Raw genomic sequence first — 22,785 nt, forward strand, 5'->3', positions numbered from 1 at the left:
ACGCGTAACACAGCCGATAGATGGCCAATTACTTTAGTTGTGGCATGCATTGAAGCCGAAGGTCCGAAGCTATTCAATAATAGCCCAGCTACCGCCTGGATTCCAACAGGTTTAATTTGCAGGACGTTGACACACATGTTCCCCTAAATCTTTTAAGTAGTATAGAAGAAAATTGTGTGGAATAGGACACAGCATCTACTGCTCTATAGACCTCGCAGAAAATTTCATTCTGTCACCTGTAAGAATCGTACGAAAAATAGTGCTACCACTCTTATGCTGACTAAATAAGTGCAACATGTGGAAAACAATTCTCACTAGATTCTCTTACTGAAGGCAAATGATCACAGTTGGATAGTCACTGCTGAATAATATTTAAGTCCATGACCAGGTGACTTTGTGAAAAGAAACGCTGTATAATTATTTACTTTCATTTTAATGATGGGAACGTGTGTGAATGAATATAGGAAGATTTGTTAACACGGTTGATTATTGCAACCCAAAGATAAATTCATTTACATGAAGGTCATAGTTAAAGTTACATGAACCACATGGGATCTGTATCATAGCTTGAAACAACTTCGCTCAGGAAAGATTCGTGAAACCAATGAAAATGCAGGGTATCATTAAATGAATGAATAACAGCTTTACACAGTTCACTGAGGAAACAATTGCCTAGCATTGATAAGACAAATTCTGGCCAATACTAATCGAAACTGGTTGTCCCACAATGTCATTCATAATTTCTCAGTACAGACGTGAATAGATGCATCAATACGGCACGCCAAGCAACCTCACATCTCTTGATTTGTGCACGGAGGAATGCAGGTCGCTATTCTTGATATATATTTTCACATGCAAACCCTGTTTGTAATCACCAACCAATCTCTTTCTCACTAGATATACCTGTGAGGAGGCACGGTTCCTCCTTACAAGCAACATACTATACGACCACAGAACACAACAGACCGTGCTACCAGCACTGGCCACCTCGAATGCCTATTGGCCGACCAACCGCTCATCTGAAGAAAGGCGTTAAGGCAAACCATCACGGCTGATCCAGGATTGACTACAGCAACGATATCGATTAGTGGGCACAGACTGTCGTAGCAAAACTGCTTGCGAGTTAGCAGACGCATAAAACATGAAAAATCGACGTCGACGAATATAACAGGCAGCTTTAAATTTCACCGATAACTGTTATCAATCAAGCTGAAAGTTAGTCCCTTATGACTTTAATTGCATTCCATCTATTTCAATTGGTTTTATTTGAATATATTTTAAACATTCCATAGCGGTCCTTCATTGCACAGGGTGATAGGGGCTCATGTACAGATGTTGTGATAATTGGTACTCACTTCAATGTGTTAATTGCTTTTTTTCTGCTTCTATCAGTCTTCCCACAAACACATCACATATTTTGTACTTGATGATTTCTGCGTGATCGTAACTGCGCCATGAAGTGTGAACTGTCAGTATGCACTATCCGTATTGCAGCTAGGTGACTACGCTTCAATACTTTTCCTGATGGACAGGGGAAAATAAACATCATGAGCTTGCTTGTAGGATGTGTGCTTGGAGGTACTAACCATACTATTCCTAATAGCTATAATTATGGATCTGAAAATGAAGTAAATACTTACGTAATGTTGCTCTGCACTTATACCCCTAACACATTCTGTATTAACACCAGTTTCTATTACCATTCCTTACCACTATGTACGTAACATAAAGTATTGCACGTTATGATTACTGGGCATTTACGACCTATGTAACAGTTTGCAGAAAACAGATCCAAAATTTATGAAAACAGATAAAGTACAAAAGTTGAGGTGCAACAGTATAGCATCAAAGTTTACATTCATTACTGTCTGCCGACGATCAATTACTTATGGCTCTGAAGAAAAGTGATGCCATGTGTCAAATGAGAAAGTTAATCGATATTTGACTAACAGTCAACATGGATAAAACAGAATATCTTGTTGTTGAAAGAGGAAAAGATGAGGATTTGGATTTTGAGTTTGATATGGTAAGAAATGTGGAAATATTCAAATATCTCGGTCCACTAATCGATAAGACTGTAGTGTGTGACGACGACATAAGCCGTAGCATAAGTCGAGCGAAGGTGCCAACTAGCTCATTAAATGATCTGTTTTGTAGCCGGCACATTTCCGTACGAACAAAGAAAGTGGGGCTCTGCGCTGTGGTTGAAAGCATTCTGATATACGGCTCAGTGTGTCTGACATTGAACGAGAGACAAAGGGGGAAGAATTAATGCTGCTGAAATGAATGGGTTACTACGGAGCAGAAAGCAACCCACTTCGATCGAATAAGGAATAAATATATAAGAATGGAGGTGGATGCCATGCAACCAGTCACAGATAGGACCGATGCTCGATCACTGACAAGGAACCCCTTAAGTGCAAGGCTAATGATGTTTACGGCATTCGACGACCTACATGTTGTCTTCTACGAAGCTACAATATTGGCTGATAATGGCAACAAGCGGCAGGACTGGAGATACCCCATGGTGAACACGGCATGAGGCTACGGAGTGCAGCTGAACTGCTTAGCCAACGAGTAACTCACGACAGTGCTGTAGTGCTGGTGGTGCTGATACAAAGGAGAGAAATGTCAACGATAAACAAAGCAAACATTGCACTATATCTACAACAACACTAGCCATAGTTGACATTTCGTCAGATAGGAACCCAAAGAGTTTCGCAGTGTGAGAGAGGAGTGACAGATGAGATAGTAGCGTTTCTGCAAGATGAGGCCGTTGAATGCGTAGTGTATTATAGGATCGACTGTGCGGACAATGTATATGAGGGGTACAATGGTGACGATAAGTGCTGGTCGGACAGCGAGCGACAAATCTCTTTCCAGTGAAACTAAGTAACGGACAATCGTTGTCAAAGGAGCGGATACTGAACATAATTACGTGCTTGGAAGATCAGCCGCAGTATAATAAAAAAACAATTTTGAAGCGATTTCGAATAAGTGCTCAGCAATATGATCGTGTAACGCATAACAAAAACTACACATACTTATGGAGGACAAGGCGCTATTGTTACAGAACATTGTACTTGCATAGATTTCAAGGATGCTGGATGCTATTTACAGGATGTGCATGATAGTGAGCTACTGTGTTATGCACATCAAATTGCGCATGACATAGATTATAGTGATTTAAAGGGAAGAAGTGGATGGTTACATAATTTCAAACAATGCTACGGAATTCGAAGACGTAAGACGACGAAATTTCAAACAAAGTGTCAACTTGACGATGCACAGCAAACTGCGGCATTGGCCCGAACATTTTTAAATGAAATAAACAAACTTATCCCATCGTTCAGTAAGGAATTTGTTTTCAACTCAGACCAATCGGGATTTTAAGAGGAAATACATATTAAAGAAGACCTGGAAATATGAGGTACCAAGAAAGTCGTATCAAGATCAGCTTTCATCAATGCCTTAACGTATTCGTATACATGCCTACTGACAATCTGGATGGTAAATCGGCTGGAAAGTTATTTACTGTGCTGCTAGAAGTTGGAGGTGCTCTCCTCCCGAAGTTTCTTTGTCGCGTGAATGATCTTGCAATGGAAGTAGAGAATATTTACGTCACAGGAAGCAAGAGTGGGGAAATGGTGTAAGAGATCTGCAGGTATGGTATGAGCACTGCTTGTGGCTAATTTGTGGTAAAAATAACTTGTTTTGCTTGATTCCTGGTCTGTGTTTAGAGCAAACTATCTCTCCTGAAAAGTGTGTGACATTGCAATTCATGACGAAATAAATCTCGGGTGAACAGCTTGGTGTGAGTGTGCGTAGGACACTAGTGTCCTATGCACAATCATACCAGGCTATTCACCCGAGATTTATTTCGTCATAAAATACTCCTGGAGAAGTTGAAGAATCACATTGCAGTTCATACCACCAACAGCCACTGGACAAACAGCCTCTGGATGTTTTTTTCCGTGCCTATAAAACATATTATCACACCATCTGCAGCTACGACGTAAAAGATAGACAGTTTCACGATCATCTGCACAAGAGACTGTTTTGCACTGGGTTGCATGCCATCACATTCCATCAGTTCTCATCATACTGCACGGTTTGTAACTCGGAAGGGGTTCGCCTTCGATCTTGATTGTGCCGACGTATGTGATGACTGTGGCGCTCCATTTTTCATTCGGTGTTGATGGCGCATGTTAATGGTTTGTTTTGAACATTTCTTGAATGTTGACGATGTCCATTCTGTTAAGTGTAATACGTACATCCCAAAGAAGGTTGAGCTCTGCACTTCCCTGACACTCATTTTCTGTTGCCCTCCTGATTGATGTGATGAGTCATTAGCAGTTAATATTTTTGTTGTCATAAATGTTAACAGCACAGTTTCAAATGAGCCTTACTAGAGATTGAACCTGCGACCTCGCCCTCAAGGGTTCCCATGTGATATGTTATGGGGAGGAACAACGATGGTCGCAGTGTTAGCTCAACTAGTGTCCGCCAGAGAGAAGATGCCGAGAGAGGCCGTGGACAACATGGAGAGGAACTGTAGCCAAAGCTGTGGAAATGAGATGTCCATCGGAAGAAGGTTGGCGGGATAGAAATTTATGGCATCTGAGAACAGGCATCTACTGATAAGAGGAAACACCTGCTAAAGTAAAATAAATGAACTGAAGTGAATCGAAACATCTTAGTTGCATAAGTCAGCAAAACAACGCATACTGTCTAATAAATGAAAAATCGAACAAGTGTGCCCATAAGTGGAATACAATGGCATTGTTGCAGAGGAATAAAAGGTGGTGGTGCAGCAGACCCTGAAGCCTAAGCTGTTGGTGAGCCAGGAGCCGGCGCTGTCGGCAGTGGGGGAAACAGCAGGGTGCCCCGTTCTGCCGCTGTCCCAGGTGGACGGCTGGCTGCAGCGAGACGCAGACCCGGAGCAGGCCCTGCAGGCGCTGTCCCCGCCAGACGCGGCCGGCTGGCTGGACTCGTGCGCCGCCATCCTCTGCTCCTCCGGCACCACGGGGCCGCCCAAGGGCGTCATGCTCTCACACCGGGGGCTGCTCACCTTGACTGTCGCCTTCGGGTGCGTGCATTCTCTCTCCACGTATCCGTCTTCTTTGATAAATCTGTCTTAAAACAGGTATCGAATAGATGCTCTACACTTTTCTCTGTCAAGTGTCTCTTGGTTCACGTGCTCCTAACTTCGTCTATTTTGTATATCATACAGCATTCCACTAAGTCTTCTACTTCCCTCCCTCTCTTTCCTCCAATGCTTCCTTCAATGTCAGTCTCTTCATTACAGGCAACTTCTTCATACTATATTTGCTAATCAAAATGTTGTCAGTATGTGGTTGTTATATTGACGAGTTGCGCAACAGATTGATATGACAAGTACACTTTGGCTCCTGCAAGCAGCAGTTTCCACCCCATACTACTACAGAAGTCAGGCAGACCCTCCTAACGTAGCCGGCCGGTGTGGCCGTGCGGTTAAAGGCGCTTCAGTCTGGAACCGCGTGACCGCTACGGTCGCAGGTTCGAATCCTGCCTTGGGCATGGATGTGTGTGATGTCCTTAGGTTAGTTAGGTTTAAGTAGTTCTAAGTTCTAGGGGACTGATGACCACAGCAGTTAAGTCCCATAGTGCTCAGAGCCATTTGAACCATTTGAACCTCCTAACGTACCAAAATTACCTGAAAACTTTCAGCAATAAATATCTTCTGGAGCCGTCTGCTCTAAGGAAAAGACACAAAAATATTCTATTTTCTTACGTAACTAGTGGGATACTTGGGTACTGGAGTATTGCTAGTTAGTGTGAGAAAAACATTAAACGAACGGAAAATATTATTTATTGCAAAATCTGAAAAAATCAAGTGAAACTTTTATATATAAAATGATACATAAATTTCCGGGTTCTTTTCGGAATAGGAGGTTACCTATGATGGATGGGAATCCTGTTAATGAAATTTATATACAAAGTGTGGGAAAGCTCTTTTATCTCTTTTCTTTAAGGACGTTATTTACTCGGCAGAATGGCTGAGAGCCGTGCCTACTCAACTTGAATAATTATCCGATTGAATTTTTCTAAGTACGGTCAAGGCTGTTGCGCGAGAATGTAATGGAGTGACGTGCATGAAGCATGTTATTTCTAATGGAGGAAAGATGGGGCTCGCCTATGCTGTAGCGCACAATACCGTGAGCTGCGATGACTGCTGCCTGCATCGTTCGCTACTGAAAAATAACAAAACTATCTCTTTCTGTCTGGATTGACCTTCGCCAATCGAACTCTCACTACGCCTTGACGAAGTCAAGGACTCCTATCTGCCCCTAGTCTAACTACTGGCGTGGTACGCTGGTCAGATGATCAGTCCACCGCGATGCCACTCAATGTTCGCTCGCAGGCACTAACTAATACTCTGTCTGTGATCACACCGCACACTGTCGGAGGAGGATAATGCACGACCGCATGTTTCAGGTCCTGTATGGGCCTTTCTGGATACAGAAAATGTTCGACTGCTGCCCTGGCCAGCACATTCTCCAGATCTCTCACCAATTGAAAACGCCTGGTCAATTGTGGCTGAGCAACTGGTTCGTTACAATACGCCAGTCACTACTCTTGATGAACTGTGGTATCGTGTTGAAGCTGCGTGGGCAGCTGTACCTGTACACGCCATCCAAGCTCTGTTTGACTCAATGCCCAGGCGTATCAAAGCCGTTATTACGGCCAGAGGTGGTTGTTCTGGGTACTGATTTCTCAGGATCTATGCATCCAGATTGCGTGAAAATATAATCACATGTCAGTTCTAGTATAATATATTTGTCCAATGAATACCCGTTTATCATCTGCATTTCTTCTTGGTGTAGCAATTTTGTTGGCCAGTAGTGTATTACTAACAGACAGACTGAGTAGCGATGGACTGCAAACTATGTCCTGTGCTGGCTAATATATTTTTGGAGGCTGTAAAGAAGAAGCCCTGAAGTCGACGTTCTGCAAGCCGTCTTTTTTTTTCTATATGTATACATTCATCATCTGTCTACATGAACATCACCTACAAAACTTTCTGCAACACTTAAATTCGCTCCACCAGAACATCAAATTTACGAAGGAGAAAGAAGAAAACCATCAACTTCCGAACCTGGATGTACTCGTCCAGCAGTGTCCAGATGCCACACTAGCGCCTCAGACTGCCATGCCCCTTCACAACGAGGTGTCCTAAGCACACAAGCGCACAGAGCTTCTGAAATCCCAGACCACGACTGTGTAGTAGATGAACTGCAACACGTACAGGCCGTATTCTGTAACGGTTACAGCACCCCCCCCAATACGGCGTACCTTAAGATCCAAGAAGCAAAACCAAAGTAAGCTGAAGGCGAAGATAAAAGCGATTGCGATGGCGATCATTCCATACATGGGAACACATCAAAATCGGAGGAATACTCCGGAAACAGAATGTCAGATGTGCCTTCCACCTGCCAGCCAAGACGAAAACCTTATTAGGATCAGTCAAGGATGTCCTAGGACTCCGGAAACTGGGAGTCTATCGCATCTCTTACCAGTGCGAAAAAATGTATGTAGAAAGGACAATTTGGACAGTGCAGGAGACACACGCTGGATTTAAAACGCCACACTAGCAACGTTTGGCCGACCCCTACGCCGACAAGTGAAACATATGGCTGGCATAGTCTTCGGGTACAGCAACACGTACCCAGAAGGGCTATGAAATGTACATCTGACACGTGCCAAAGGCAATTCGTGACAACTGCCCTTGATTCCAGACAGGTTAGTAGGTTCACATCATTACCCCCAGAATAAAACGTCCCTATGATCCACCGAGGTCAATGAAAACGGCCAATTACAAGGTACACAAAATGTTTCTCACTCACCGCCCTGCAGTGTGTGAAGCAATGACTGCATAAAAAAGGGGATGTGTCTGATGTCAACAACTACCGCCCAATCTCTCTTCTGACTTCCTTACCCAAAATTCTTGAAAAAGTAATGTATTGTAGAGTAGCTTCACACCTTTGTAAAAATAAAGTTTTAACAAAATGTCAGTTTGGTTACCAGAAGGGCTTTTCAACGGAAAAGATATATATACTTTCAGTAATGAAATATTAAATGCTCTGAGTAACCAGAAGTCACCCGTTGGGATTTTTTGTGATATAGCAAAGGCTTTTGATTGCGTAAATCATGGAATACTTCTAGATAAGCACAAGTACTGTGGTATGAATGGGACAGTGGTTTAATTCATACCTAACTGGAAGAGTGCAGAAAGTTGAAATAAGCAGTTCACATAATATGCAGAAAAAACTGGTTATTTCTCAAACTGGGGAGCAATCAAGAATGGGGTGCTGCAAGGTTCGGTCTTGGGTCCTCTGCTGTTCTTAATATATATTAATGACTTGCCATTCTATATTCACGGAGATGCAAAGCTGGTACATTCTGCCGATGATACAAGTGCAGCTATCACACCCAACAGACAAGAATTATCTCGTGAAATTGTAATCGATGTTTTTCTGAAAATCATTAAGTGGTTCTCTGCAAATGGGCTCTCATTAAACTTTCACAAAACACGGTATATACAGTTCCACACAGTAAATGGAATGACGCCATTAATAAATAAAGACTTCGATCAGAAATCGGTAGCTAAGGTAGAATATTCAAAATTTCTAGGTGTATGCATTGATGAGGGGTTGAACTGGAAAAAACACACTGAGGATCTGCTGAAACGTTTGAGTTCAGCTACTTATACTATTAGGGTCATTGCAAATTTTGGCGATATACATCTCAGTAAATTAGCTTACCACGCCTATTTCATTCTCTGCTTTCGTATGGCATCATATTCTGGGGTAACTCATCATTGAGTAAAAGAGTGTTCATTGCACAAAAGCGTGTAATCAGAATAATTGCTGGAGCTCATCCAAGATCATCCTGCAGACACTTATTTAAAGAGCTAGAAATCTTCACTGTAGCCTCACAATATATATATTCACTTATGAAATTCGTTATTAAGAATCCTAACAAATTGAAAAGTAATAGCAGTGTACATGGCTAGACACTAGGAGAAAGGATAATCTTCACTATTCAAGGTTAAATCTAGCTTTGGCTCAGAAGGGGGTAAATTATGCTGCCACAAAAGTCTTTGGTCACTTACCTAATAGAATCGAAAGTCTGACAGATAGCCATATAGCATTTAAAAGGAAATTAAAAGAATTTTTTAACAAGTACTAATCTAATATAATCTAATCTAATCCAGATGAGCGAAAATGCTGTGGTGACAACGACCACATCGGAAACTGCTTCCAGTCGCAAATGCATAAGCGTCAGGACGGCTTTTGATCACCATTTGCAGCAAGTGGCCAGTCATTTCCGATTCCAGTTGTAGCGGTCAACCCTCGGATCAGGATTTTTAGTGGGTGTAGAGGCTGGTGCTACAGGTGCAGGAGGCTGGGCGTTGAAGCTTGTGAGAGCATCAGTTGAAGAGCGCTGTCTGGAAACATGTTTATTACTCGTGGATTTACAACGTGCGTTGTCTCCTCCGGCGAGGTGAAGGCATGCTGAATCCCACACTCGAGCGCTACAAGGAATGTGTAGCCTATGTAACACCCTGGCGTGGCACAGGTCAGGACCCAACAACGATGTCGTGCAGGTAGGCTGATCAGAGTCTGCAGGCGCAAGCCTACAGTGACTCACTATCACCTAGTACAGCCCACTTCAGTGCTCTCAAAGACGAACATCTGCTTATGTGTGTGTACAATGAGCGAAAATGCTGTGGTGACAACGACTACATCGGAAACTGCTTCCAGTCGCAAAGGCATCAGCGTCAGGACAGTGAAGTTGGAGAAGCCCATAGGTGTCAACAGCCTCGTCAGCTCTGTGGTATATCAACCATTTCAGTTTTCCTCGCCTTTGTACTTCCCATACATGATAGGACGCCGTGGAGCGGCTAAATTTGGATGTTACACGTCATTAGTCCGTATTGCAGGGTTCACAGAATGACATTTTTGTTGCTGTCATACTACACCACTACACTCATTGATTGCAGCTCGTTATCTGTAGAGCTAGGCGGCCTGGAGATCTGAATGGGAGACTTTTATGTCCGGAATATATTTAAATCTATTTAAGCAAGCTGATAAAAATACGCTTGAGGCCATTCTAAGAGACAGCCTTGACTCCTTCCAATCTGAATATGTAAGTGTAGACCATACGTGATTTACACTACTGGCCATTAAAACTGCTACACCAAGAAGAAATGCAGATGATAAACGGGTTTTCAGAACTAGAACTGACATGTGATTACATTTTCACGCAAATCGGGTGCATAGATCCTGAGAAATCAGTACCCAGAACAACCACCTCTGGCCGTAATAACGGCCTTGAGACGCCTGGGCATTGAGTCAAACAGAGCTTGAATGGCATGTACAGGTACAGCTGCCCATGCAGTTTCAATACGATACCACAGTTCATAAAGAGCAGTGACTGGCGTATTGTGACGAGCCAGTTGCTCGGCCACAATTGACCAGACGTTTTCAGTTGGTGAGAGATCTGGAGAATATGCTGACCAGGGCAGCAGTCGAACATTTTCTGTATCCAGAAAGGCCCATAAAGGACCTGCAACATGCGGTCGTGTATTATCCTGCTGATATGTAGGGTTTCACAGGGATCGAATGAAGGGTAGAGCCACGGGTCGTAACACATCTGAAATGTAACGTCCGCTGTTCAAAGTGCCGTCAATATGACCAAGAGGTGACAGAGACGTGTAACCAATGCCACCCCATACCATCACGCCGGGTGATACGCCAGTATGGCGATGACGAATAAATGCGTTCAATGTGCGTTCACCGCGATGTCGCCAAACACGGATGCGACCATGATGATGCTGGAAACAGAACCTGGATTCATCCAAAAAAATGACGTTTTGCCATTCGTGCACCCAGGTTCGTCGTTGAGTACACCATCGCAGGCGCTCCTGTCTGTGATGCAGCGTCAAGGGTAACCGCAGCCATGGCCTCCGAACTGATAGTCCATCCTGCTGCAAACTTCGTCGAACTGTTAGTGCAGATGGTTGTTGTCTTGCAAATGTTCCCCTCTGTTGACTCAGGCATCGAGACGAGGCTGCACGATCCGTTACAGCCATGCGGATAAGATGCCTGTCATCTCGACTGCTAGTGATACGAGGCCGTTGGGATCCAGCACGGCGTTCCGTATTATCCTCCTGAACCCACCGATTCCATATTCTGCTAACAGTCATTGGATCTCGACCAACTCGAGCAGCAATGTCGCGATACGATAAACCGCAATCGCGATAGGCTACAATCCGACCTTTATCAAGGTCGGAAACGTGATGGTACGCATTTCTCCTTCTTACACGAGGAATCACAACAACGTTTCACCAGGCAACGCCGATCAACTGCTGTTTGTGTATAAGAAATCGGTTGGGAACTTTCCTCATGTCAGCACGTTGTAGGTGTCGCCACCGGCGGCCACCTTGTGTGAATGCTCTGAAAAGCTAATCATTAGCATATCACAGCATCTTCTTCCTGTGGGTTAAATTTCGCCTCTGTAGCACGGCATCTTCGTGGTGTAGCAGTTTTAATGGCCAGTAGTGTAAATTCAAAGAAACAGTATCGACGGCTATTGCTATATACCAGATAAATTGATAAAAGATGATACTGGTCCTCCATGGTACACTAAAAAGGTCAGAACACTGTCGCAGACGCAACGAAAAAAACATGGCAAATTTAATAGAATGCAAAACCCTGCAGATTGGCGGTTTTTTACAAAGCTCTAAATGTAGCGCGAACTACAATGCGAGATGCGTTTAGTACTTTCCGCAACGAAACTGTCTCTGTCCACAAAATCCAAGGAGATTCTGGTCATATTTAACATACACAAGAGCAAAGACGCAATCAATACCTTATCTGCACGATAGCAATGGTGATGTTACTGATGACAGTACCACGGAAGCAGAGTTATTAAATTTGGCTTTCCAAAATTCCTTCACCAAACCATATGAAGTTATTATTCCAGAATTCGAAACAAAAAAAAAAAAAAAAAAAAAAAGAAAAATGCTGCCAAGAGAAACAAAAGTAGATATCCTAGGTGTATCAAAGCAGTTTAAAACAAGAAAGTCAAGGCTTCTGGCCCAGATTCTACACCACTCAGGCTCGTTTCAGAGTATATTGATAGTGTAGTTCCACACTTAGCAATCATGTACAACCACTCACTCGTAGGAGTATCCATACCAAAGACTGGAAAGTAACGCAAGTCACACCATTACACAAGAAAGGAAACAGGAGTAATCCACTGAATTACAGGCCCATATCGCTAACGTCGATTTGCTGTAGGGTTCTGGAACATATACCGTATTCGAACATTATGAATTATCTCGAAGAAAACGATAAGCAAACGATTTATGACAAACAGCGAACATTGATTCAAAAAATATCTTTCTTGTGAAAAACTAGGCTTTCATTCTCGCGAAGAAATGAGTGCTATTGACGGGGGATGTCAAATTGACTCCATATTTTTAGATTTCCAGAAGGCTTTTGACAACATACCTCACAAGTGACTTCTAATCAAATCGCGTGCCTATGGACTATCGTCTCAGCTGTGCGACTGGAATCGTGATTTCCTGTCAGGAAGGTCACAGTTCATAGTAACCGTCGGGAAGTCATCGACTATAAGAGAAGTAATATCTGGTGTTCCCCAAGGAAGTGCTATAGGCGTTCTGCTGTTCCTGATGTACATGGACTATTTAGGAGGCAATCTGAGTAGCACTCTTATACTGTTTGCAGATGATGTTGGCATTTTCCGTCATATGAAGTCATCAGACGATCAAAACCAATTGCAAAACGATTTAGACAAGATGTCTATATGGTGTGAAAAGTAGCATTTGCCTCTAAATACTAAAATGTGCGAAATCATCCACATGTGTACCAAAAGGAATCTGCTAATTTTCAGTTACACAATAAATCACACAAATCCGAGGGCTGTAAATTCAGCTAAATACTTAGGAATTACAGTTACGAATAACTTAAGTTGGAGCGATCACATAGATAATGTTGCGGATAAAGCAGAACAAAGTATACGACATTTTGGCAACACACTGAGAAAATACAACAGGTCTTCTAAAGAGATTGCTTACACTACGCTTGTACGTCCTCCTCTGGAGTACCACCGTGCGGCGTGGGCCTGCATGAGACAGGATCGACAGAGAACATCGAAAAAGTTCAAAGAAGGGCAGCTCGATTTGCACTATCACGAAATAGGGGAGAGAGTGCCATGGATATGATACGTGAATGGGGGTGTCAATCATTAAAACAAGGGCGTTTGTCGTTGCGACAGGACTTTTTCCAGGAGTTTCAATCACCAGCTTTCTCCTTAGAGTGTGAAAATACTTTGTTGCCGCCCACGTTCATAGGGAGGAATGATCAGCATAATAAAATGAGAGAAATCAGAGCTCGCACAGAAGGCTTTGAGTGTTCGTTTTTTCCGCTCGCTGTTTGAGAGCGGAAGGGTAGAGAAAGAGCTTCAAGGTGTTTCAATGAACTCTCTGCCAAGTACTTAATTGTGAATTGCAGAGTAGTGATGTAGATGTACATATGCCATCATCGTTAAACCATACGGTAGAGCTACAGGCCCTCATAAAAAAAAGCTTTCAGTTACCCATGGTAGGAAAATCCTACTACCCCTCGTCAGGGTTCTATCAGTTTAATTTCTCTATAGATAACATTCCGTTATGGCCTCACCTAAGGTGCGACTATCCTTAATGTTGTGGCACGCAAGCGACCACACCTCGATAATTTCTGTGGTTGATCGGTGGATGTGAGGTATCCAAAGCGCTCTCAACACTTCAACAAGATGTACTCGAATGTTATAATGAGCCTAGTGTTTTTAAAACCATCCGAGCTTAGGGTGGAAAGTACGTGTGGGTGACTAATATACAATTTCTTATTACTGCTATAAATTTTTAAATCTATGCAATGGTCACCCACACCATCAGCTCATTTTTTCATCATTTTATTATTATTTTAAGTAAACAGATGATGGGGAAAATTAGATTCAAGGGAAGTAAAGTGTTTAAACTTCCATGTTTATTTTAAAATTCATCAGTGTTCAATAAAATGGATAACACATGCTAAGCCCGTCTCAAAGTTGGTGCCTTATTTACTATTGTAAATTAAGAAAACTGTTACTCAGAGAGGGTTCAATAACATCAAACGTGATTTTCTAAGAATAGGAACCAAAAATTAGGCAACAGGATGGGATACCACATTCAAACAAGCACACGAAGATTGTTCAAGTGTACACAATAAAAGGAACTGAACCATCAACAATCCATTCGATTTAGGCAAAGAAATTCCTCTCCTCGCGCAGTCCTGTGGCCAATGGATAACCACAGACTGGTATTGGAAGTTTAGACAAAGATTACGTGGTTCGATGTAACCACAATCTTACCAAAATGCTCTATAAAAATGTTTCTAGAAATCGTGAAGCAGGAAAAACTGTTCGCGATAGCGATGAATCAAGTTTGAATACGCGAAATATTATGCAAAAGAGTAGCTGAGGGCTAGTTTCGTTACTACACCACATGTTCCACGTGCACACGAACGCCGGCCGCGGTGGTCAGCGGTTCTAGGCGCTCAGTCCGGAACCGCGCGACTGCTACGGTCGCAGGTTCGAATCCTGCTTCGGGCATGGATTTGTGTGATGTCCTTAGGTTAGTTAGGCTGAAGTAGTTCTAAGTTCTAGGGGACTGATGACCACAGATGTTAAGTTCCATAGTGCTCAGAGCCTTTTGAACCATTTTTTGCACACGAACATTTACAGAAAATATGTAATTCCACAACGATTTTAATGAAGAAATCAAATCCAAACACATTAGTTACTAAAGAAACTTTCGAACTGCGTTAATAACGGCAGGTTATGTAGCAAGAGTAAGTTGATAGAGGAGCAGGAGCGTAAGATCTGTGCCCTTCAGGTGCAGTTGAAAAACGCACAGGAGGAGCTAGATAGGATGAGGAGGGAGAAGGGGGTTGGGGAATGGGAGCTGGCTGTTGGCAAGAGATCTGCTAGGAGAAGGAGATTTTCAGATAGTTTTACTATTGGTGTTTACAATAGATATGACCAACTGTCAGAGTCTAGTGGAGAGGAATCTCTAGTAGCTGTAGATGTAGGAAGTATGCAGCAGACCTCAGCAGTTACGGTGGCTAGGACAGTTGCAAAGTCTGAGAGAAAGAAGAAGGTTCTGCTGTTAGGTAGTTCTCATGGTAGAGGTGTAGGCCAGCAGTTGCAGGAAGTGTTGGGGAGTGAGTACCAGGTCACCAGCATTGTGAAGCCTAATGCAGGATTGGCTCAGGTGACTGTTAACATAGGGGGGTTATGTAGGGATTTTACTAAAGAGGATCAGGTCGTGATTGTGGGTGGGGCTGGTAATAGTATTGATAGGGATGGGGAGTATGACATAGATGGTGACCTGGAAGAGATAGCCACTCAGACTGGCAACACGAATGTGCATTTCGTGGAACTGTTTCAGCGTCACGATCGGCCTCAACTCAATACAGCCGTCAAGTGTAATAACATGAGACTTGGTGGTGCGCTGATGACAGAAGGCATGAGTCACATTTCAGTGGTGTCGGTGGAGTCTATCAGCAGGACGGGTTTCACAAGACGTAGCCTGCACCTCAACAAGTATGGAAAGGGGAGGTTGGCAAAGCTTATAGGTGGGGGTGGTGCGATCACTCATGGGAAAATTCCGGTAGTTGTGGGTGTTAGAGCTGTACCTTTTTTAGATTGAAGTCAGCTGATAGGTATTCCTGCTTAAGGGAAGTCTCTCTAACAAAGAAACCACTTTCGACAAAGCTTAGGTATCCGAGTAATGAGGGAATTAGTATATTTCATCAAAATATACAAGGTATTAGAGATAAAGTTAGTGAAATGCTTATAGATGTTGACTCTGAAATTATTGGTATAACTGAACACTTCTTAAATAAGGAGATAATTCAGAGGCATCCTTTACCAGTATACAGGTTGGCTGGCAACTTTTCTAGGAGCTCTTTGCGGTGTGGGGGAGTAGCCATGTATGTGAGAAACGGTATTCCACGTTTGAATCAATCGATGTTTCAAAGTACTGCACTGAAAAGGTGTCTGAATGTTGTGCAGGTGTGGTTAAATTTAGTGGAGTTAAACTTCTAACTGTTGTTATTTATAGATCCCCAGACTCCGATTTCACAACATTTTTGCTAAAGCTAGAGGAGGTACTTGGTTCACTTTATAGGAACTACAAAAAGTTAGTTATATGTGGTGACTTCAATATTAATTGTATAACTGATTGTGCGAGGAAAAGGATGCTGGTAGACGTCTTTAATTCATATAATCTTATGCAAACAGTATTCTTTCCAACTAGAGTGCAAGGAAACAGTAGAACAACCATAGACAACATTTTTGTTCATTCCTCATTACTAGAAGGGCATTCTGTTAGCAAAAAAGTGAATGGCCTTTCAGATCATGATGCACAAGTTTTAACTCTAAAAATTTTTTGTGCTGCAACACACTTTTTAGGAAAGCTGATCCAGTTGCTGTAGAGACCTTTGTAAAACTTATCAAGGAACAAGAGTGGCAAGATGTTTATATTGCTGACCCAGTGGACGATAAATATAATGCTTCCCTCAAGACTTTTCTCGTGCTCTTTGAAAGTTGCTTTCCGTTAGAACGTTCAAAACAGGGTACTAGCACAAACAGGCAGCCTGGGTGGCTGACTAAAGGGATAAGAATATCCTGTAGAACAAAGTGGCAATTATATCAAAACGTTAGAAACAGTCAAAATCTAAATGCAGCAGCCCATTACAAACAGTATTGTAAGGTGCTTAAAAAAGTAATTAGGAAGGCAAAAAGTATGTGGTATGCAGATAGAATAGCTGTCTCAGGATAAAATTAAAACCATATGGTCAATCGTAAAGGAAGTGGCTGGTCTGCAGAGACAGGTCGTGGATATAGAATCAGTACGTAGTGGGAATGTCCGTGTTACTGATAAGTCGCATATATGTACAGTATTTAATAATCACTTTCTGAATATAGCAGGTGAACTAAACAGTAACCTAGTCCCAACAGGGAATCATATAGCGCTTGTAGAAAAAAGTGTTCTGAGACTGTTTTCTGAAATTCTCCTCCACGATACTGAGAAGAGGGAGATTGAGTTAATAATTAAATCACTAAAGACCAAGAACACTCATGGATATGATGGGGTATCCAGCAGAATACTGAAGTATTGTTCTATGTATGTTAGCCCAGTACTTAGCCATATCTATAACTTTTCCTTTAGGAGTGGTCGATTTCCTTACCAATTAAATTACTCGGTAGTGAAGCCACTTTATGAAAAGGGAGACAGGGATATTGTTGACAATTATAGACCTGTTTCTATGCCATCGGTGTTTGCTAGTTATCGAGAAGGTTGTATATACAAGGTTACTGGAGCATTTAAATTCACATAATTTGCTGTCAAATGTACAGTTTGGTTTTAGAAATGGTTGATCAAATGAAAATACTATATTCTCTTTTCTGTGTGAGGTTTTGGACGGATTAAATAAAAGGCTGCGAACGCTAGGTGTTTTCTTTTATTTAACGAAGGCTTTTGACTGTGTTGACCACAAAATATTACTGCAGAAGTTGGACCATTATGGAGTAAGGGGAGTAGCTTACAATTGGTTCGCCTCCTACTTTAAGAACAGAAAGCAGAAGGTAATTCTCCGCAATATTGAGAGTGGTAATGATGTTCAGTTTCAATGGGGCACTGTTAAGTGGGGCGTTCCCCAAGGGCCGGTGCTGGGGCCACTGCTGTTTATTATTTATATAAATGGTGTGCCTTCTAGTATTGCAGGTGATTCAAAAATATTTCTGTTTTCTGATGACATCAGCTTGGTAGTGAAGGATCTTGTGTGTAATATTGAAACATTATCAAATAATATAGTTCATGAAATAAGTTCGTGGCTTGTGGAAAATAATTTGATGCTAAATCACAGAAAGACTCAGTTTTTACATTTTCTAACTCACAGTTCAACAAGAACTGATATTTTGATCAGACAGAATGGGCATATTATAAGCGAGACGGAACAGTTCAAGATCCTATGCGTTCAGATAGATAGTAAGCTGTTGTGGAAAGCCCATGTTCAGGATCTTGTTCAGAAACTAAATGCTGCTTTATTTACCATTAGAACAATATCTGAAATAAGTGACAGTTCAACACGAAAATTAGTATACTTCGCATATTTTCATACGCTTATGTCATATGGTATTATTTTTTGGGGTAATTCTTTTGATTCAAAAAGGGTATTTTTGGCTCAAAAACGGGCTGTTCGAACTATATGTGGTGCAAGTTCGAGAACCTCTTGTCGACCCCTAGTCAATAGTCTGGGAATTCTGACATTGCCCTCACAGTATACAGTTTCTTTAATGTCGTTTGTTAGCAATATTAGCTTATTCCCAAGAGCTAGCAGCTTTCACTCAGTTAATACTAGGCAGAAATCAAATCTGCATGTGGAATGCACTTCCTTGACTCTTGTGCAGAAAGGAGTGCACTATTCTGCTGCACCACAAGAACTCAAAAATCTTAGCAGTAGCCCAAACGCTTTTAAGTATAAACTGAAGAGTTTCCTCATGGCTCACTCCTTGTATTCTGTCGAGGAGCTCCTGGAAGAGCTGAAATATTAAGTAAATTCCAGTGTTACCTTGTTGATTTTCTTTATTTAAACTTACGAATTGTCGCCTGAATACGTTTCTTGTATTTCATTTCATCTGTTTCTACTATCGTGTTATAATTTCATGTATTGACTCGTTCCATGACCATGGAGTCTTCTCCTTAATTTCGTCCCACGGAACAATAAATAAATAAATAAATAAATAAGTATTGACCTGATGCCTCAATTTTACGAGCACGTGGTACTGCTACTACAAAGCACACACCACGTGGGTTGAACACAAAGAGAAATTCTTAATTTCAGCGAGAGAAAACACTTCTACGCACATTCACACTAAAGAGTGATGATTTTTATCAGAATTACACCTCATGACAGCGTGCTTCCACTTTCCTTTATTGGAGTGGAAACAAAGCAACTACCGCAATACACTCGAAACCAACACTGAAATCACACTGAATCCAGATATATATACAATATTTTCGATGTAGATCTGTAAGAAAAGTAATTAATATTTCAGTTAGACTTAAGAATTTCATTGTCTTTCGGACTCACCAAACACGCGCTTACCCGGAGATGTTACCACTTCAGAAACTGCCCGCCGACTGACCAGCGTGGGCCCCGTCCGAGGTCATCCCACAGATACAATAGGAAGTGACCAGAGAGGTAGCTTCCTTTACCAACCTGACAAGGGGCGGGAGAACCACATCAAGGAGACAATCTCTTTGCCTTAGAAATCGTATCTACCTACTCAGACGTTGGCCCTACTGTTCTCTAGCAGACAGAACTCTGCTACCACCGAGCATGCAACTACAAATACTCTCACTCATTCATCCTTTCACGCCAGAAGGGAAGGAGATGACAGTATCTTAAGACATCATACGTACTACGTAAAGAAGGCGGATGTGGGTTTCATAGGAAACTGTATGATAAGAATTACATACAAAAATGTGTTTGAAAATGTTGTGTGACAAGTTGTTCGTGTTCATGTGTCAATATAACGTATTTCACTGCTCAGTCTCCTTCCAGATAAATTTAGAAATACCACAGCATATTTAGAGGTGCAAATGTATGACGTAAACAACAATAAATCGGGGAAAATAGGATGAATGGATCCTTTCAATGTTCCTATGTTGTTGCAGGAAAATGTCAGCACAGTTTGCCACATCGAGTGACCGACGTCCAGAGGCCGTAATAGCGACGTCGCCGATTTTCTGGGTGTCTGGGCTTATAACGCCATTGTATGCCCTTCACCTTGGGAAGACGGCCTGCATACTTCCCAGCTTCGACGAGGATACAGTAGCACGCGTCTTGGGCGAGTACAACGTGAGTAATGCTGAACACTACAGTCTTGAATAGCAATCTACGGCGCCCAAGCGCCGAACTACGTTTTTTTCGGTTAGATTTCAGTCGATGCTACACTTCATTTCCGTTTGTACACCTGTGTATTACCAAGTAACTGTACAAAAGACACTTCGTCACCTGAAATTGTTTCATGTCTACCATACATTCGTTTTAAGATACGCTAGGTGCATCGCAAGTCTGAACAGGAAGAGTGATTAGTGTTGTGAACATTGCAGTCGTGATTTGGAAGACTGGCCTTCGCTGCTACCCGTCCAATAATTATTGTCGCGGAGTCTATAGTACATCAAAACATTTCGTCAGTTCGTGTCAACCGATGAAAGTAAGTCATGGCCCAACTAGGACGGCAGGATGCAAGGCCATTGTTACATCCGAGATAGCATCAGCTTCTAACTTACGAGTCGGTATTCTAACAAGACGAGAGCTATTATACACCAGTGTGGTAGTAATACGGAATTGGTTAATGTCTACGACACGAAAGTTGTAGATGTGTCCCACCCTGAGGCATCGAAGATTCGCCTATGTGGTAATCATGATAAGTTTGAGGCGGGAGAGTGTGGAAGGAATTCTAGAGGAAGACCAAGGCTCGAATACTTAGTTCGAATGGATTTAAGCTGCAGGACTTATCTAGAGCTGAATACGATTGCACAAAATAGACAAGCGTGGAGAACTGCATCAAACAAGTCTTTGGGCGGAGGACCACGATGGCAACAATAAAATTCATGTGCAGTGTCTTTCTAAAAAAGTTATTATAAGAATGAAGTGGTTTCCTGCTGTCCCACCAATCGATCCCTACTTTTAGGCAACTGTTTTTTTTTGTGGTTTTAGGGCGCAAAACTACAATGGTCATTAGCGCCCAGACTAAGTTAGGAATGCACTGCGAGGCACAAGGTTAAAACAGCAACTAAAAGGGACAATGCTATAAAAGACAGATTAACAGGCAAAGGATTAAAAAAAAACCAGCATAATCAAATGTCCTTAGACAGGTTTGTCAAGTGTATAAAACGAAGAACGCGAGCAGCTGCTCCTGGGTCATCCGCTAAAATGGCATCCAGAGTACATGGCAGGCCAAGATCAACGCGCAGTGTATTAAAATTCGGACAGGACGTTAAAATGTGGCGTACCGTCAGCAATTGCCCACATGGGCAGAAGGGCGTTGGCGCAGCCGTCAGCAGATGGCGATGGATGAACCGGCAGTGTCCAATTCGTGACCGGGCCAAAACGTCCTCCTCCCGCCGAGAAGGGCGTGAAGAGGTCGTCCAAGCCGTGGGAAGAGGTTTCAAGGCCCGAAGCTTGTTGTTCGTAAGTGTAGTCCAATCGGCATGCCACAGCGATAAAGTGCGCTGACAAATGACCCTGCTACAATCTGATGAAGGGACGCAACAAGAAGCTGTCCGAGACAGGAGGACCGCAGCCATGGCCGCGGCATCTGCAGCTTCGTTCCCAGGGATACCGACATGGCCAGGAACCCAAATAAAGGTAACTGGAGAACCGTCGTCCGCCAGCTGCTGAAGAGAGCGTTGGATCCGGTGCACGAAAGGGTGAACCGGATACGGATCACTGAGGCTCTGGATGGCGCTCAGGGAATCGGAGCAGATGACATAAGCAGAATGTCGGTGGCGGCAGATGTAAAGAACAGCCTGGTAGAGGGCAAATAGCTCAGCTGTGAAGACCGAACAATGGACATGGCGCCGGTATTTGAAATTGTGTGCCCCGACAACAAAAGAACACCTGAAACCGTCATTGGTCTTAGAGCCATCTGTATAAATGAAGATCATATTAATGAACTTCGAACGAAGTTCGACAAAACGGGAGCGGTAGACCAAAGCTCGAGTAACCTCCTTCGGGAGCGAGCTGAGGTCAAGGTGAACGCGAACCTGAGCCTGGAGCCAAGGTGGCGTTTGGCTCTCGCCCTCTCGAAAGGTTGCAGGGAGTGAAAAATCAAGGTGCTGAAGGATGCGACGAAAGCGAACTCCAGGGGGTTGCAGGGCAGAGACATACAACCTGTATTGACGGTCGAGAGAGTCGTCAAAAAAGGAACGATAAGACGGGTGGTCGGGCATTGACAATAGCCGACAGGCATTCCGACAAAGCAGTATATCGCGCCGGTAGGTTAGTGGCAATTCACCGGCTTCAGCATGAAGACTCTCAACGGGACTAGTATAGAACGATCCGATCGCAAGACGTAAACCCCGTTGTTGTATAGAGTTGAGGCGGCGTAAGATGGACGGCTGTGCAGAGGAGTATACGAAGCTCCCATAATCCAGCTTTGAGCGGACGATCGACCGATATAGGCGAAGTAGGACGGTTCGATCCGCTCCCCACGACATACCGCTGAGAACACGGATGACATTTAGAGAACGGATACAACGGGCGGCCAAATATGACACATGTGGAGACCAGCTAAGTTTCCTGTCAAATGTAAGACCTAAAAATTTTGTTGTCTCCACGAATGGGAGAGCAACGGGACCGAGCCGTAAGGACGGTGGGAGAAACTCTTTGTAGCGCCAGAAGTTAATACAGACCGTCTCCTCGGCAGAAAAACGGAAGCCATTGGCGACACTCCAGGAGTAAAGACGGTCAAGACAACGCTGAAGACAGCGCTCCAGGAAACATGTACGCTGCGCGCTGCAATAGATGGTAAAATCGTCCGCGAAAAGGGAGCCTGATACATCAGCTGGGAGGCAATCCATTATTGGATTGATCGCTATGGCGAAGAGAGCGACGCTCA

Source organism: Schistocerca serialis, chromosome 2 (assembly GCF_023864345.2).
Source record: "Schistocerca serialis cubense isolate TAMUIC-IGC-003099 chromosome 2, iqSchSeri2.2, whole genome shotgun sequence".
NCBI classification, from domain to species: Eukaryota; Metazoa; Arthropoda; class Insecta; order Orthoptera; family Acrididae; genus Schistocerca; species Schistocerca serialis.